A 14,798-nucleotide genomic window follows, 5' to 3' on the forward strand; every position below is an offset into this window, starting at 1 on the left:
CTCTAAAACAGAGTGTTTTTGTTGCATGGCACACTAGGGTTAAATTAAACTTCCAAAACGGAGTTGAACCACATTGAGATTCAAGTTCTAGCAGCAAGTGTTCATTCAGGCTAAGAACAGCACACTTGTGCTATTCTGGCCATATACAGTGCAAATAGCATTCGCGTCTGTTACCAGCCAGTACAGTGTATTGGACTGAAGAGAAGCTCCTGTTTTACTCAGTTTCCAATACTGAGTTGCACTAGATATGCCCCGTTTGTCTAGGAAGCACAGTTCTTTTGTTCTGAGCTAGCTCACTGTAGTGGCCCTATAGGAAACACAGTAGAGTGCAAGAATGCTGTTTTCTCTAAAACAGAGTGTTTTTCTTGCATGGCATACTAGGGTTCAATTAAAGTTCCTAAAGGGAGTGGAATCGCGTTGAGTTTCAAGTTCGAGCAGCAAGTGTTCATTCAGGCTAAGAACAGCACACTTGTGCTATTCTGGCCATATACAGTGCAAATAGCATTCGCGTCTGTTCCCAGACAGTACAGTGTATCGGACTGAAGAAAAGCTCTTGTTTTACTCAGTTTCCAATACTGAGTTGCAGTAGATATGCCCCGTTTGTGTAGGAAGCACAGTTCTTTTGTTTTGAGCCAGCTCACTCTACGGGCTCTATAGGAAACACAGTAGAGTCCAAGAATGCTGTTTTCTCTAAAACAGAGTGTTTTTCTTGCATGGCACACTAGGGTTGAATTAAACTTACTAAACGGAGTTGAATCACGTTGAGATTCAAGTTCGTGCAGAGAGTGATCATTCAGGCTAAGATCAGCACACTTCTGCTATTCTGACCATATACAGTGCAAATTTCATTCGCGTCTGTTCCCAGCAGTACAGTGCATTGGACTGAAGAGAAGCTCCTGTTTTACTCAGTTTCCAATACTGAGTAGAACTAGATATGCCCCATTTGTTTAGGAAGCACAGTTCTTTTGTTTTGAGCTAGCTCACTGTATGAGCCCTATGGGAAAAACAGTAGAGTGCAAGAATGCTGTTTTCTCTAAAACAGAGTGTTTTTCTTGCATGGTACACTAGGGTTCAATTAAACTTCCTAAACGGAGTTGAATAACTTTGAGATTCAAGTTCTAGCAGAGAGTGTTCATTCAGGCTAAGAACAGCACACTTGTGCTATTCTGGCCATATACAGTGCAAATAGCATTCGCGTCTGTTCCCAGCCAGTACAGTGTATTGGACTGAAGAGAAGCTCCTGTTTTACTCAGTTTCCAATACTGAGTTGAACTAGATATGCCCCATTTTGGTAGGAAGCACAGTTCTTTTGTTCTGAGCTAGCTCACTGTAAGGGCCCTATAGGAAACACAGTAGAGAGCAAGAATGGGTTTTTTTCTAAAACAGAGTGTTTTTCTTGCATGGCACAATAGGGTTCAATTAAACTTCCTAAAAGGAGTTGAATCAAATTGAGTTTCAAGTTCTAGCAGCATGTGTTCATTCAGGCTGAGAACAGCCCACTTGTGTTATTTTGGCCATATACAGTGCAAATAGCATTCGCGTCTGTTCCCAGCCAGTACAGTGTATTGGACTGAAGAGAAGCTCCTGTTTTACTCAGTTTAAAATACTGAGTTGAACTAGATATGCCCCGTTTGTGTAGGAAGCACAGTTCTTTTGTTCTAGGCTAGCTCACTGTTCGGGCCCTATAGGAAACACAGGAGAGTGCAAGAATGTTGTTTTTTCTAAAACAGAGTGTTTTTCTTGCATGACACACTAGGGTTCAATTAAAGTTCCTAAATGGAGTGGAATCACGTTGAGATTCAAGTTCCAGCAGCAAGTGTTCATTCAGGCTAAGAACAGCACACTTGTGCTATTCTGGCCATATACAGTGCAAATAGTATTCCCGTCTGTCCCCAGCCAGTACAGTGTATTGGACTGAAGAGAAGCTCCTGTTTTACTCAGATTCCAATACTGAGTTGAACTAGATATGCCCTGTTTGTGTAGGATTCACAGTTCTTTTGTTCTGAGCTAGCTCACTGTACGGGCCATATAGGAAACACAGTAGAGTGCAAGAATGCTGTTTTCTCTAAAACGGAGTGTTTTTCTTGCATGGTACCTAGGGTTCAATCAAAGTTCCTAAACGGAGTTGAATCACGTTGAGATTCAAGTTCTAGCAGAGAGTGTTCATTCAGGCTAAGAACAGCACACTTGTGCTATTCTGGCCATATACAGTGCAAATAACATTCGCCTGTGTTCCTAGCCAGTACAGTGTATTGGACTGAAGAGAAGCTCCTGTTTTACTCAGTTTCCAATACTGAGTTGAACTAGATATGTCCCATTTTTGTAGGAAGCACAGGTCTTTTGTTCTGAGCTAGCTCACTGTACGGGCCCTATAGGAAACACAGTAGAGTGCAAGAATGCTGTTTTCTCTAAAACAGAGTTTTTCTTGTATGGCACACTAGGGTTCAATTAAACTTCCTAAATGGAGTTGAATCACGTTGAGATTCAAGTTCTAGCAGCAAGTGTTCATTCAGGCTAAGAACAGCACACTTGAGCTATTCTGGCCACATACATTGCAAATAGCATTCGCATCTGTTCCCAGCCAATACAGTGTATTGGACTGAAGAGAAGCTCCTGTTTTACTCATTTTCCAATACTGAGTTGAACTAGATATGCCCAGTTGGTGTAGGAAGCACAGTTCTTTTGTTCTGAGCTAGCTCACTGTACGGGCCCTATAGGAAACACAGTAGAGTGCAAGAATGCTGTTTTCTGTAATACAGAGTGTTCTTCTTGCATTGAACACTAGGGTTCAATTAAACTTCCTAAACGGAGTTGAATCATGTTGAGATTCAAGTTCTAGCAGCAAGTGTTCATTCAGGCTAACAACAGCAGACTTGTGCTATTCTGGTCATATACAGTGCAAATAGTATTCCTGTCTGTCCTCAGCCAGTACAGTGTATTGGACTGAAGAGAAGCTCCTGTTTTACTCAGATTCCAATACTGAGTTGAACTAGATATGCCCCGTTTGTGTAGAAAGCACAGGTCTTTGTTCTGATCTAGCTCACTGTACTGGCCCTAGAGGAAACAGAGTAGAGTGCAAGAATTCTGTTTTCTCTGAAACAGAGTGTTTTTGTTGCATGGCACACTAGGGTTAAATTAAACTTCCTAAACGGAGTTGAACCACATTGAGATTCAAGTTCTAGCAGCAAGTGTTCATTCAGGCTAAGAACAGCACACTTCTGCTATTCTGGCCATATACAGTGCAAATAGCATTCGCATCTGTTCCCAGACAGTACAGTGTATCGGACTGAAGAAAAGCTCTTGTTTTACTCAGTTTAAAATACTGAGTTGAACTAGTTATGCCCCGTTTGTGTAGGAAGCACAGTTCTTTTGTTTTGAGCTAGCTCACTCTACGGGCTCTATAGGAAACACAGTAGAGTCCAAGAATGCTGTTTTCTCTAAAACAGAGTGTTTTTCTTGCATGGCACACTAGGGTTGAATTAAACTTACTAAACGGAGTTGAATCACGTTGAGATTCAAGTTCTAGCAGAGAGTGATCATTCAGGCTAAGATCAGCACACTTCTGCTATTCTGACCATATACAGTGCAAATTTCATTCGCGTCTATTCCCAGCAGTACAGTGCATTGGACTGAAGAGAAGCTCCTGTTTTACTCAGTTTCCAATACTGAGTTGAACTAGATATGCCCCATTTGTGTAGGAAGCACAGTTCTTTTGTTTTTAGCTAGCTCAGTGTATGAGTCCTATGGGAAACACAGTAGAGTGCAAGAATGCTGTTTTCTCTAAAACAGAGTGTTTTTGTTGCATGGCACACTAGGGTTCAATTAAACTTCCTAAACGGAGTTGAGTCACTTTGAGATTCAAGTTCTAGCAGAGAGTGTTCATTCAGGCTAAGAACAGCACACTTGTGCTATTCTGGCCATATACAGTGCAAATAGCATTCGCGTCTGTTCCCAGCCAGTACAGTGTATTGGACTGAAGAGAAGCTCCTGTTTTACTCAGTTTAAAATACTGAGTTGAACTAGATATGCCCCGTTTGTGTATGAAGCACAGTTAATTGTTCTGAGCTAGATCACTGTACGGGCCACATAGGAAACACAAGAGAGTGCAAGAATGTTGTTTTCTCTAAAACAGAGTGTTTTTCTTGCATGACACACTAGGGTTCAATTAAAGTTCCTAGTCGGAGTGGAATCACGTTCAGATTCAAGTTCTAGCAGCAAGTGTTCATTAAGGCTAGGAACAGCACACTTCTGCTATTCTGGCCATATACAGTGCAAATTTCATTCGCGTCTGTTCCCAGGATTACAGTGTATTGGACTGAAGAGAAGCTCCTGTTTTACTCAGTTTCCAATACTGAGTTGAACTAGACATGCCCAGTTTGTGTAGGAAGCACAGTTCTTTTGTTCTGAGCTAGCTCACTGTACGTGCCCTATAGGAAACACAGTAGAGTGCAAGAATGCTGTTTTCTATAATACAGAGTTTTCTTCTTGCATGGCACACTAGGGTTCAATTAAACTTCCTAAGCGGAGTTGAATCATTTTGAGATTCATGTTCTAGCAGCAACTGTTGATTCAGGCTAACAACAGCACACTTGTGCTATTCTGTCCATATACAGTGCAAATAGTTTTCCTGTCTGTCCCCAGGCAGTACAGTGTATTGGACTGAAGAGAAGCTCCTGTTTTACTCAGATTCCAATACTGAGTTGAACTAGATATGCCCCGTTTGTATAGGAAGCACAGTTCTTTGTTCTGAGCTAGCTCACTGTAAGGGCCCTATAGGAAATACAGTAGAGAGCAAGAATGCGGTTTTCTCTAAAACAGAGTGTTATTCTTGCATGGTACACTAGGGTTCAATTAAACTTCCTAAACGGAGTTGAATCAAATTGAAATTCAAGTTCTAGCAACAAGTGTTCATTCAGGCTAAGAACAGCCCACTTGTGTTATTTTGGCCATATACAGTGCAAATAGCATTCGCGTCTGCTCCGAGCAATTACAGTGTATTGGACTGAAGAGAAGCTCCTGTTGTACTCAGTTTAAAATACTGAGTTGAAATAAATACGCCCCGTTTGTGTAGGAAGCACAGTTCTTTTTTTCTGTGCTAGCTCACTGTACGGGCCCTATAGGAAACAGAGTAGAGTGCAAGAATGCTGTTTTATCTAAAACAGAGTGTTTTTCTTGCATGGCACACTAGGGTTAAATTAAACTTCCTAAACGGAGTTGAACCACATTGAGATTCAAGTTCTAGCAGCAAGTGTTCATTCAGGCTAAGAACAGCACACTTGTGCTATTCTGGCCATATACAGTGCAAATAGCATTCACGTCTATTCCCAGCCAGTACAGTGTATTGGACTGAAGAGAAGCTCCTGTTTTACTCAGTTTCCAATACTGAGTTGAACTAGATATGCCCAGTTGGTGTAGGAAGCACAGTTCTTTTGTTCTGAGCTAGCTCACTGTACGGGCCCTATAGGAAACACAGTAGAGGGCAAGAATGCTGTTTTCTGTAATATATAGTGTTCTTCTTGCATGGCACACTAGGGTTCAATTAAACTTCCTAAACGGAGTTGAATCATGTTGAGATTCAAGTTCTAGCAGCAAGTGTTCATTCAGGCTAACAACAGCACACTTGTGCTATTCTGGCCATATACAGTGCAAATGGTATTCCTGTCTGTCCCCAGCCAGTACACTGTATTGGACTGAAGAGAAGCTCCTGTTTTACTCAGATTCCCATACTGAGTTGAACTAGATATGCCCCGTTTGTGTAGGAAGCACAGTTCATTTGTTCTGAGCTAGCTCACTGTAAGGGCCCTATAGGAAACACAGTAGAGAGCAAGAATGCGGTTTTCTCTAAAACAGAGTGTTTTTCTTGCATGACACACTAGGGGTCAATTAAAGTGCCTAATCGGAGTGGAATCACGTTCAAATTTAAGTTTTAGCAGCAAGTGTTCATTCAGGCTAGGAACAGCACACTTGTGTTTTTCTGGCCATATACAGTGCAAATAGCATTCACGTCTGTTCCCAGCCAGTACAGTGTATTGGAATGAAGAGAAGCTCCAGTTTTACTCAGTTTCCAATACTGAGTTGACCTAGATATGCCCCGTTTGTGTAGGACACACAGTTCTTTTGTTCTGAGCTAGCTCACTATACGGGCCATATAGGAAACACAGTAGAGTGCAAGAATGCTGTTTTCTCTAAAACAGAGTGTTTTTCTTGCATGGCACACTAGGGTTAAATTAAACTTCCTAAACGGAGTTGAACCACATTGAGATTCAAGTTCTAGCAGCAGGTGTTCATTCAGGCTAAGAACAGCACACTTGTGCTATTCTGGCCATATACAGTGCAAATAGAATTCGCGTCTGTTCCCAGCCCGTACAGTGTATTGGACTGAAGAGAAGCTCCTGTTTTACTCAGTTTAAATACTGAGTTGAAATAGATATGCCCCGTTTGTGTAGGAAGCACAGTTCTTTTGTTCTGAGCTAGCTCACTGTACGGGCCCTATAGGAAACACAGTAGAGTGAAAGAATGATGTTTTTTCCAAAACAGTGTTTTTCTTGCATGGCACACTAGGGTTCAATTAAACTTCCTAAACGGAGTTGAATCACGTTGAGATTCAAGTTCTAGCAGCAAGTGTTCATTCAGGCTAAGAACAGCACACTTCTGCTACTTTGGCCATATACAGTGCAAATAGCATTCCTGTCTGTTCCCAGCCAGTACAGTGTATTGGACTGAAGAGAAGCTCCTGTTTTACTCAGTTTCCAATACTGAGTTGCAGTAGATATGCCCCGTTTGTGTAGGAAGCACAGGTATTTGTTCTGAGCTAGCTCACTGTACTGGCCCTAGAGGAAACAGAGTAGAGTGCAAGAATGCTGTTTTCTCTAAAACAGATTGTTTTTCTTGCATGGCACACTAGGGTTAAATTAAACTTCCTAAAAGGAGTTGAACCACGTTGAGATTCAAGTTCTAGCAGCAAGTCTTCATTCAGGCTAAGAACAGCACCCTTGTGCTATTCTGGCCATATACAGTGCAAATAGCATTCACGTCTATTTCCAGCCAGTGTATTGGACTGAAGAGAAGCTCCTGCTTTACTCAGTTTCCAATACTGAGTTGAACTAGATATGCCCCGTTTGGGTAGGAAGCACAGTTCTTTTGTTCTGAGCTAGCTCACTGTAGTGGCCCTATAAGAAACACAGTAGAGTGCAAGAATGCTGTTTTCTCTAAAACAGAGTGTTTTTCTTGCATGGCACACTAGGGTTCAATTAAACTTCCTAAACGGAGTTGAATCACGTTGAGATTCAAGTTCTAGCAGAGAGTGTTCATTCAGGCTAAGAACAGCACACTTGTGCTATTCTGGCCATATACAGTGCAAATAGCATTCGCGTCTGTTCCCAGCCAGTACAGTGTATTGGACTGAAGAGAAGCTCCTGTTTTACTCAGTTTCCAATACTGAGTTGAACTAGATATGCCCCGTTTTTGTAGGAAGCACAGTTTTTTGTTCTGAGCTAGCTCACTGTACGAGCCCTATAGGAAACACAGTAGAGTGCAAGAATGCTGTTTTCTCTAAAACAGAGTTTTGTTCTTGCATGGCACACTAGGATTCAATTAAACTTCCTAATCGGAGTTGAATCATGTTGAGTTTCAAGTTCTAGCAGCAAGTGTTCATTCAGGCTAAGAACAGAACATTTGTGCGATGCTGGCCATATACAGTGCAAATAGCATTCGCGTCTGTTCCCAGCCAGTACAGTGTTTTGGACTGAAGAGAAGTTCCTGTTTTACTCAGTTTCCAATACTGAGTTGAACTAGATATGCCCAGTTTGTGCAGGAAGCACAGTTCTTTTGTTCTGAGCTAGCTCCCTTTACGGGCACTATAGGAAACACAGTAGAGTGCAAGAATGCTGTTTTCTGTAATACAGAGTGTTCTTCTTGCATGGCACACTAGGGTTCAATTAAACTTCCTAAACGGAGTTGAATCATGTTGAGATTCAAGTTGTAGCAGCAAATGTTCATTCAGGCGAACAACAGCACACTTGTGCTATTCTGGCCATATACAGTGCAAATAGTATTCCTGTCTGTCCCCAGCCAGTACAGTGTATTGGACTGAAGAGAAGCTACTGTTTTACTCAGATTCCAATACTGAGTTGAACTAAATATGCCCCGCTTGTGTAAGAAGCACAGTTCTTTTTTTCTGAGCTTGCTCACAGTACGGGCCCTATAGGAAACACAGTAGAGTGCAAGAATGCTGTTTTCTCTAAAACAGAGTGTTTTTCTTGCATGGCACACTAGGGTTCAATTAAAGTGACTAAACGGTGTGGAATCACGTTGAGATTCAAGTTCTAGCAGCAAGTGTTCATTCAGGCTAAGAACAGCACATTGTGCTATTCTGGCCATATACAGTGCAAATAGCATTCGCGTCTGTTCCCAGACAGTACAGTGTATCGGACTGAAGAAAAGCTCCTGTTTTACTCAGTTTAAAATACTGAGTTGAACTAGATATGCCCCGTTTGTGTAGGAATCACAGTTCTTTTGTTTTGAGCTAGCTCACTCTACGGGCTCTATAGGAAACACAGTAGAGTGAAAGAATGCTGTTTTCTCTAAAACAGAGTGTTTTTCTTGCATGGCACACTAGGGTTCAATTAAACTTCCTAAACGGAGTGGAATCACGTTGAGATTCAAGTGCTAGCAGAGAGTGTTCATTAAGGCTAAGAACAGCACACTTCTGCTATTCTGGCCATATACAGTGCAAATTTCATTCGCGTCTGTTCCCAGCAGTACAGTGTATTGGACTGAAGAGAAGCTCCTGTTTTACTCAGTGTCCAATTCTGAGTTGAACTAGATATGCCCCGTTTGGGTAGGAAGCACAGTTCTTTTGTTCTGAGCTAGCTCACTGTACGAGCCCTATAGGAAACACAGTAGGGTGCAAGAATGCTGTTTTCTCTAAAACAGAGTGTTTTTCTTGCATGGCACACTAGGGTTCAATTAAAGTTCCTAAACGGAGTGGAAACACGTTGAGATTCAAGTTCTAGCAGCAAGGGTTCATTCAGGCTAGGAACAGCACACTTGTGTTATTCTGGCCATATACAGTGCAAATAGCATTCGCGTCTGTTACCAGCCAGTACAGTGTATTGGACTGAAGAGAAGCTCCTGTTTTACTCAGTTTCCAATACCGAGTTTAACTAGATATGCCCCGTTTTTGTAGGACACACAGTTCTTTTGTTCTGAGCTAGCTCACTGTACGGGCCATATAGGAAACACTATAGAGTAAAAGAATGCTGTTTTCTCTAAAACAGAGTGTTTTTCTTGCATGGCACACTAGGGTTCAATTAAACTTCCTAAACGGATTGGAATCATGTTGAGATTCAAGTTCTAGCATAGAGTGTTCATTCAGGCTAACAACAGCACCCTTGTGCTATTCTGGCCATATACAGTGCAAATAGCATTCGCGTCTGTTCCCAGCCAGTACAGTGTATTGGACTGAAGAGAAGCTCCTGTTTTACTCAGTTTCCAATACTGAGTTGAACTAGATATGCCCCGTTTGGGTAGGAAGCACAGTTCTTTTGTTCTGAGCTAGCTCACTGTACGAGCCCTATAGGAAACACAGTAGAGTGCAAGAATGCTGTTTTCTCTAAAACAGAGTTTTTTTCTTGCATGGCACACTAGGATTCAATTAAACTTCCTAATCGGAGGTGAATCATGTTGAGTTTCAGGTTCCAGCAGCAAGTGTTCATTCAGGCTAAGAACAGCACATTTGTGCTATGCTGGCCATATAGTGTGCAAATAGCATTCGCGTCCGTTCCCAGCCAGTACAGTGTATTGGACTGAAGAGAAGCTCCTGTTTTACTCAGATTCCAATACTGAGTTGAACTAGATATGTGCAGTTTGTGTAGGAAGCACAGTTGTTTTGTTCTGAGCTAGCTCACTGTAACGGCCCTATAGGACACAGTAGAGAGTAAGAATGCGGTTTTCTCTAAAACAGAGTGTTTTTCTTGCATGGCACACTAGGGTTCAATTAAACTTCCTAAACGGAGTTGAATCAAATTGAGATTCAAGTTCTAGCAGCAAGTGTTCATTCAGGCTAAGAACAGCCCACTTGTGTTATTTTGGCCATATACAGTGCAAATAGCATTCGCGTCTGTTCCCAGCCAGTACAGTGTATTGGACTGAAGAGAAGCTCCTGTTGTACTCAGTTTAAAATATTGAGTTGAAATAAATACGCCCCGTTTGTGTAGGAAGCACAGTTCATTTTTTCTGAGCTAGCTCACTTTATGGGCCCTATAGGAAACACAGTAGAGTGCAAGAATGCTGTTTTCTCTAAAACAGAGTGTTTTTCTTGCATGGCATACTAGGGTTCAATTAAACTTCCTAAATGGAGTTGAATCACGTTGAGTTTCAAGTTCTAGCAGCAAGTGTTCATTCAGGCTAAGAACAGCACACTTGTGCTATTCTGGCCATATACAGTGCAAATAGCATTCGCGTCTGTTCCCAGCCAGTACAGTGTATTGGACTGAAGAGAAGCTCCTGTTTTTCTCAGTTTCCAATACTGAGTTGAACTAGATATGCCCCATTTGGGTAGGAAGCACAGTTCTTTTGTTCTGAGCTAGCTCACAGTAAGGGCCCTATAGGAAACACAGTAGAGAGCAAGAATGGGGTTTTCTCTAAAACAGAGTGTTTTTCTTGCATGGCACAATAGGGTTCAATTAAACTTCCTAAACGGAGTTGAATCAAATTGAGTTTCAAGTTCTAGCAGCAAGTGTTCATTCAGGCTGAGAACAGCCCACTTGTGTTATTTTGGCCATATACAGTGCAAATAGCATTCGCGTCTGTTCCCAGCCAGTACAGTGTATTGGACTGAGGAGAAGCTCCTGTTTTACTCAGTTTAAAATACTGAGTTGAACTAGATATGCCCCGTTTGTGTAGGAAGCACAGTTCTTTTGTTCTAGGCTAGCTCACTGTACGGGCCCTTTAGGAAACACAGGAGAGTGCAAGAATGTTGTTTTTTCTAAAACAGAGTGTTTTTCTTGCATGACACACTAGAATTCAATTAAAGTTCCTAAACGGAGTGGAAACACGTTGAGATTCAAGTTCTAGCAGCAAGTGTTCATTCAGGCTAGGAACAGCACACTTGTGTTATTCTGGCCATATACAGTGCAAATAGCATTCGCGTCTGTTCCCAGCCAGTACAGTGTATTGGACTGAAGAGAAGCTCCTGTTTTACTCAGTTTAAAATACTGAGTTGAACTAGATATGCCCCGTTTGTGTAGGAAGCACAGTTCTTTTGTTCTGAGCTAGCTCACTGTACGGGCCCTATAGGAAACACAGGAGAGTGCAAGAATGTTGTTTTTTCTAAAACAGAGTGTTTTTCTTGCATGACATACTAGGGTTCAATTAAAGTTCCTAAACGGAGTGGAAACACGTTGAGATTCAAGTTCTAGCAGCAAGTGTTCATTCAGGCTAGGAACAGCACACTTGTGTTATTCTGGCCATATACAGTGCAAATAGCATTCGCGTCTGTTCCCAGCCTGTACAGTGTATTGGACTGAAGAGAAGCTCCTGTTTTACTCAGTTTCCAATACTGAGATGAACTAGATATGCCCCGTTTGTGTAGGACACACAGTTCTTTTGTTCTGAGCTAGCTCACTGTACGGGCCCTATAGGAAACACAGTAGTGTGCAAGAATGCTGTTTTCTCTAAAACAGAGTGTTTTTCTTGCATGGCATACTAGGGTTCAATTAAACTTCCTAAACGGAGTTGAATCACGTTGAGTTTCTAGTTCTAGCAGCAAGTGTTCATTCAGGCTAAGAAGAGAATTCTTGTGCTATTCTGGCCATATACAGTGCAAATAGCATTCGCGTCTGTTCCCAGACAGTACAGTGTATTGGAATGAAGAGAAGCTCCTGTTTTACTCAGTTTCCAATACTGAGTTGCAGTAGATATGCCCCATTTGTGTAGAAAGCACAGGTCTTTGTTCTGAGCTAGCTCACTGTACTGGCCCTAGAGGAAACAGAGTAGAGTGCAAGAATTCTGTTTTCTCTGAAACAGAGTGTTTTTGTTGCATGGCACACTAGGGTTAAATTAAACTTCCTAAACGGAGTTGAACCACATTGAGATTCAAGGTCTAGCAGCAAGTGTTCATTCAGGCTAAGAACAGCACACTTCTGCTATTCTGGCCATATACAGTGCAAATAGCATTCGCGTCTGTTCCCAGACAGTACAGTGTATCGGACTGAAGAAAAGCTCTTGTTTTACTCAGTTTAAAATACTGAGTTGAACTAGTTATGCCCCGTTTGTGTAGGAAGCACAGTTCTTTTGTTTTGAGCTAGCTCACTCTACGGGCTCTATAGGAAACACAGTAGAGTCCAAGAATGCTGTTTTTTCTAAAACAGAGTGTTTTTCTTGCATGGCACACTAGGGTTGAATTAAACTTACTAAACGGAGTTGAATCACGTTGAGATTCAAGTTCTAGCAGAGAGTGATCATTCAGGCTAAGATCAGCACACTTCTGCTATTCTGACCATATACAGTGCAAATTTCATTCGCGTCTATTCCCAGCAGTACAGTGCATTGGACTGAAGAGAAGCTCCTGTTTTACTCAGTTTCCAATACTGAGTTGAACTAGATATGCCCCATTTGTGTAGGAAGCACAGTTCTTTTGTTTTTAGCTAGCTCAGTGTGTGAGTCCTATGGGAAACACAGTAGAGTGCAAGAATGCTGTTTTCTCTAAAACAGAGTGTTTTTGTTGCATGGCACACTAGGGTTCAATTAAACTTCCTAAACGGAGTTGAGTCACTTTGAGATTCAAGTTCTAGCAGAGAGTGTTCATTCAGGCTAAGAACAGCACACTTGTGCTATTCTGGCCATATACAGTGCAAATAGCATTCGCGTCTGTTCCCAGCCAGTACAGTGTATTGGACTGAAGAGAAGCTCCTGTTTTACTCAGTTTCCAATACTGAGTTGAACTAGATATGCCCTATTTTGATAGGAAGCACAGTTCTTTTGTTCTGAGCTAGCTCATTGTAAGGGCCCTATAGGAAACACAGTAGAGAGCAAGAATGGGTTTTTTTCTAAAACAGAGTGTTTTTCTTGCATGGCACAATAGGGTTCAATTAAACTTCCTAAACGGAGTTGAATCAAATTGAGTTTCAAGTTCTAGCAGCAAGTGTTCATTAAGGCTGAGAACAGCCCACTTGTGTTATTTTGGCCATATACAGTGCAAATAGCATTCGCGTCTGTTCCCAGCCAGTACAGTGTATTGGACTGAAGAGAAGCTCCTGTTTTACTCAGTTTAAAATACTGAGTTGAACTAGATATGCCCCGTTTGTGTAGGATTCACAGTTCTTTTGTTCTGAGCTAGCTCACTGTACGGGCCATATAGGAAACACAGTAGAGTGCAAGAATGCTGTTTTCTCTAAAACGGAGTGTTTTTCTTGCATGGTACCTAGGGTTCAATCAAAGTTCCTAAACGGAGTTGAATCACGTTGAGATTCAAGTTCTAGCAGAGAGTGTTCATTCAGGCTAAGAACAGCACACTTGTGCTATTCTGGCCATATACAGTGCAAATAACATTCGCCTGTGTTCCTAGCCAGTACAGTGTATTGGACTGAAGAGAAGCTCCTGTTTTACTCAGTTTCCAATACTGAGTTGAACTAGATATGTCCCATTTTTGTAGGAAGCACAGTTCTTTTGTTCTGAGCTAGCTCACTGTACGGGCCCTATAGGAAACACAGTAGAGTGCAAGAATGCTGTTTTCTCTAAAACAGAGTTTTTCTTGTATGGCACACTAGGGTTCAATTAAACTTCCTAAATGGAGTTGAATCACGTTGAGATTCAAGTTCTAGCAGCAAGTGTTCATTCAGGCTAAGAACAGCACACTTGAGCTATTCTGGCCACATACATTGCAAATAGCATTCGCATCTGTTCCCAGCCAATACAGTGTATTGGACTGAAGAGAAGCTCCTGTTTTACTCATTTTCCAATACTGAGTTGAACTAGATATGCCCAGTTGGTGTAGGAAGCACAGTTCTTTTGTTCTGAGCTAGCTCACTGTACGGGCCCTATAGGAAACACAGTAGAGTGCAAGAATGCTGTTTTCTGTAATACAGAGTGTTCTTCTTGCATTGAACACTAGGGTTCAATTAAACTTCCTAAACGGAGTTGAATCATGTTGAGATTCAAGTTCTAGCAGCAAGTGTTCATTCAGGCTAACAACAGCAGACTTGTGCTATTCTGGTCATATACAGTGCAAATAGTATTCCTGCCTGTCCTCAGCCAGTACAGTGTATTGGACTGAAGAGAAGCTCCTGTTTTACTCAGATTCCAATACTGAGTTGAACTAGATATGCCCCGTTTGTGTAGAAAGCACAGGTCTTTGTTCTGAGCTAGCTCACTGTACTGGCCCTAGAGGAAACAGAGTAGAGTGCAAGAATTCTGTTTTCTCTGAAACAGAGTGTTTTTGTTGCATGGCACACTAGGGTTAAATTAAACTTCCTAAACGGAGTTGAACCACATTGAGATTCAAGTTCTAGCAGCAAGTGTTCATTCAGGCTAAGAACAGCACACTTCTGCTATTCTGGCCATATACAGTGCAAATAGCATTCGCGTCTGTTCCCAGACAGTACAGTGTATCGGACTGAAGAAAAGCTCTTGTTTTACTCAGTTTAAAATACTGAGTTGAACTAGTTATGCCCCGTTTGTGTAGGAAGCACAGTTCTTTTGTTTTGAGATAGCTCACTCTACGGGCTCTATAGGAAACACAGTAGAGTCCAAGAATGCTGTTTTCTCTAAAACAGAGTGTTTTTCTTGCATGGCACACT

Source organism: Peromyscus maniculatus, chromosome 19 (genome assembly GCF_049852395.1).
Source record: "Peromyscus maniculatus bairdii isolate BWxNUB_F1_BW_parent chromosome 19, HU_Pman_BW_mat_3.1, whole genome shotgun sequence".
Taxonomy (NCBI): domain Eukaryota; kingdom Metazoa; phylum Chordata; class Mammalia; order Rodentia; family Cricetidae; genus Peromyscus; species Peromyscus maniculatus.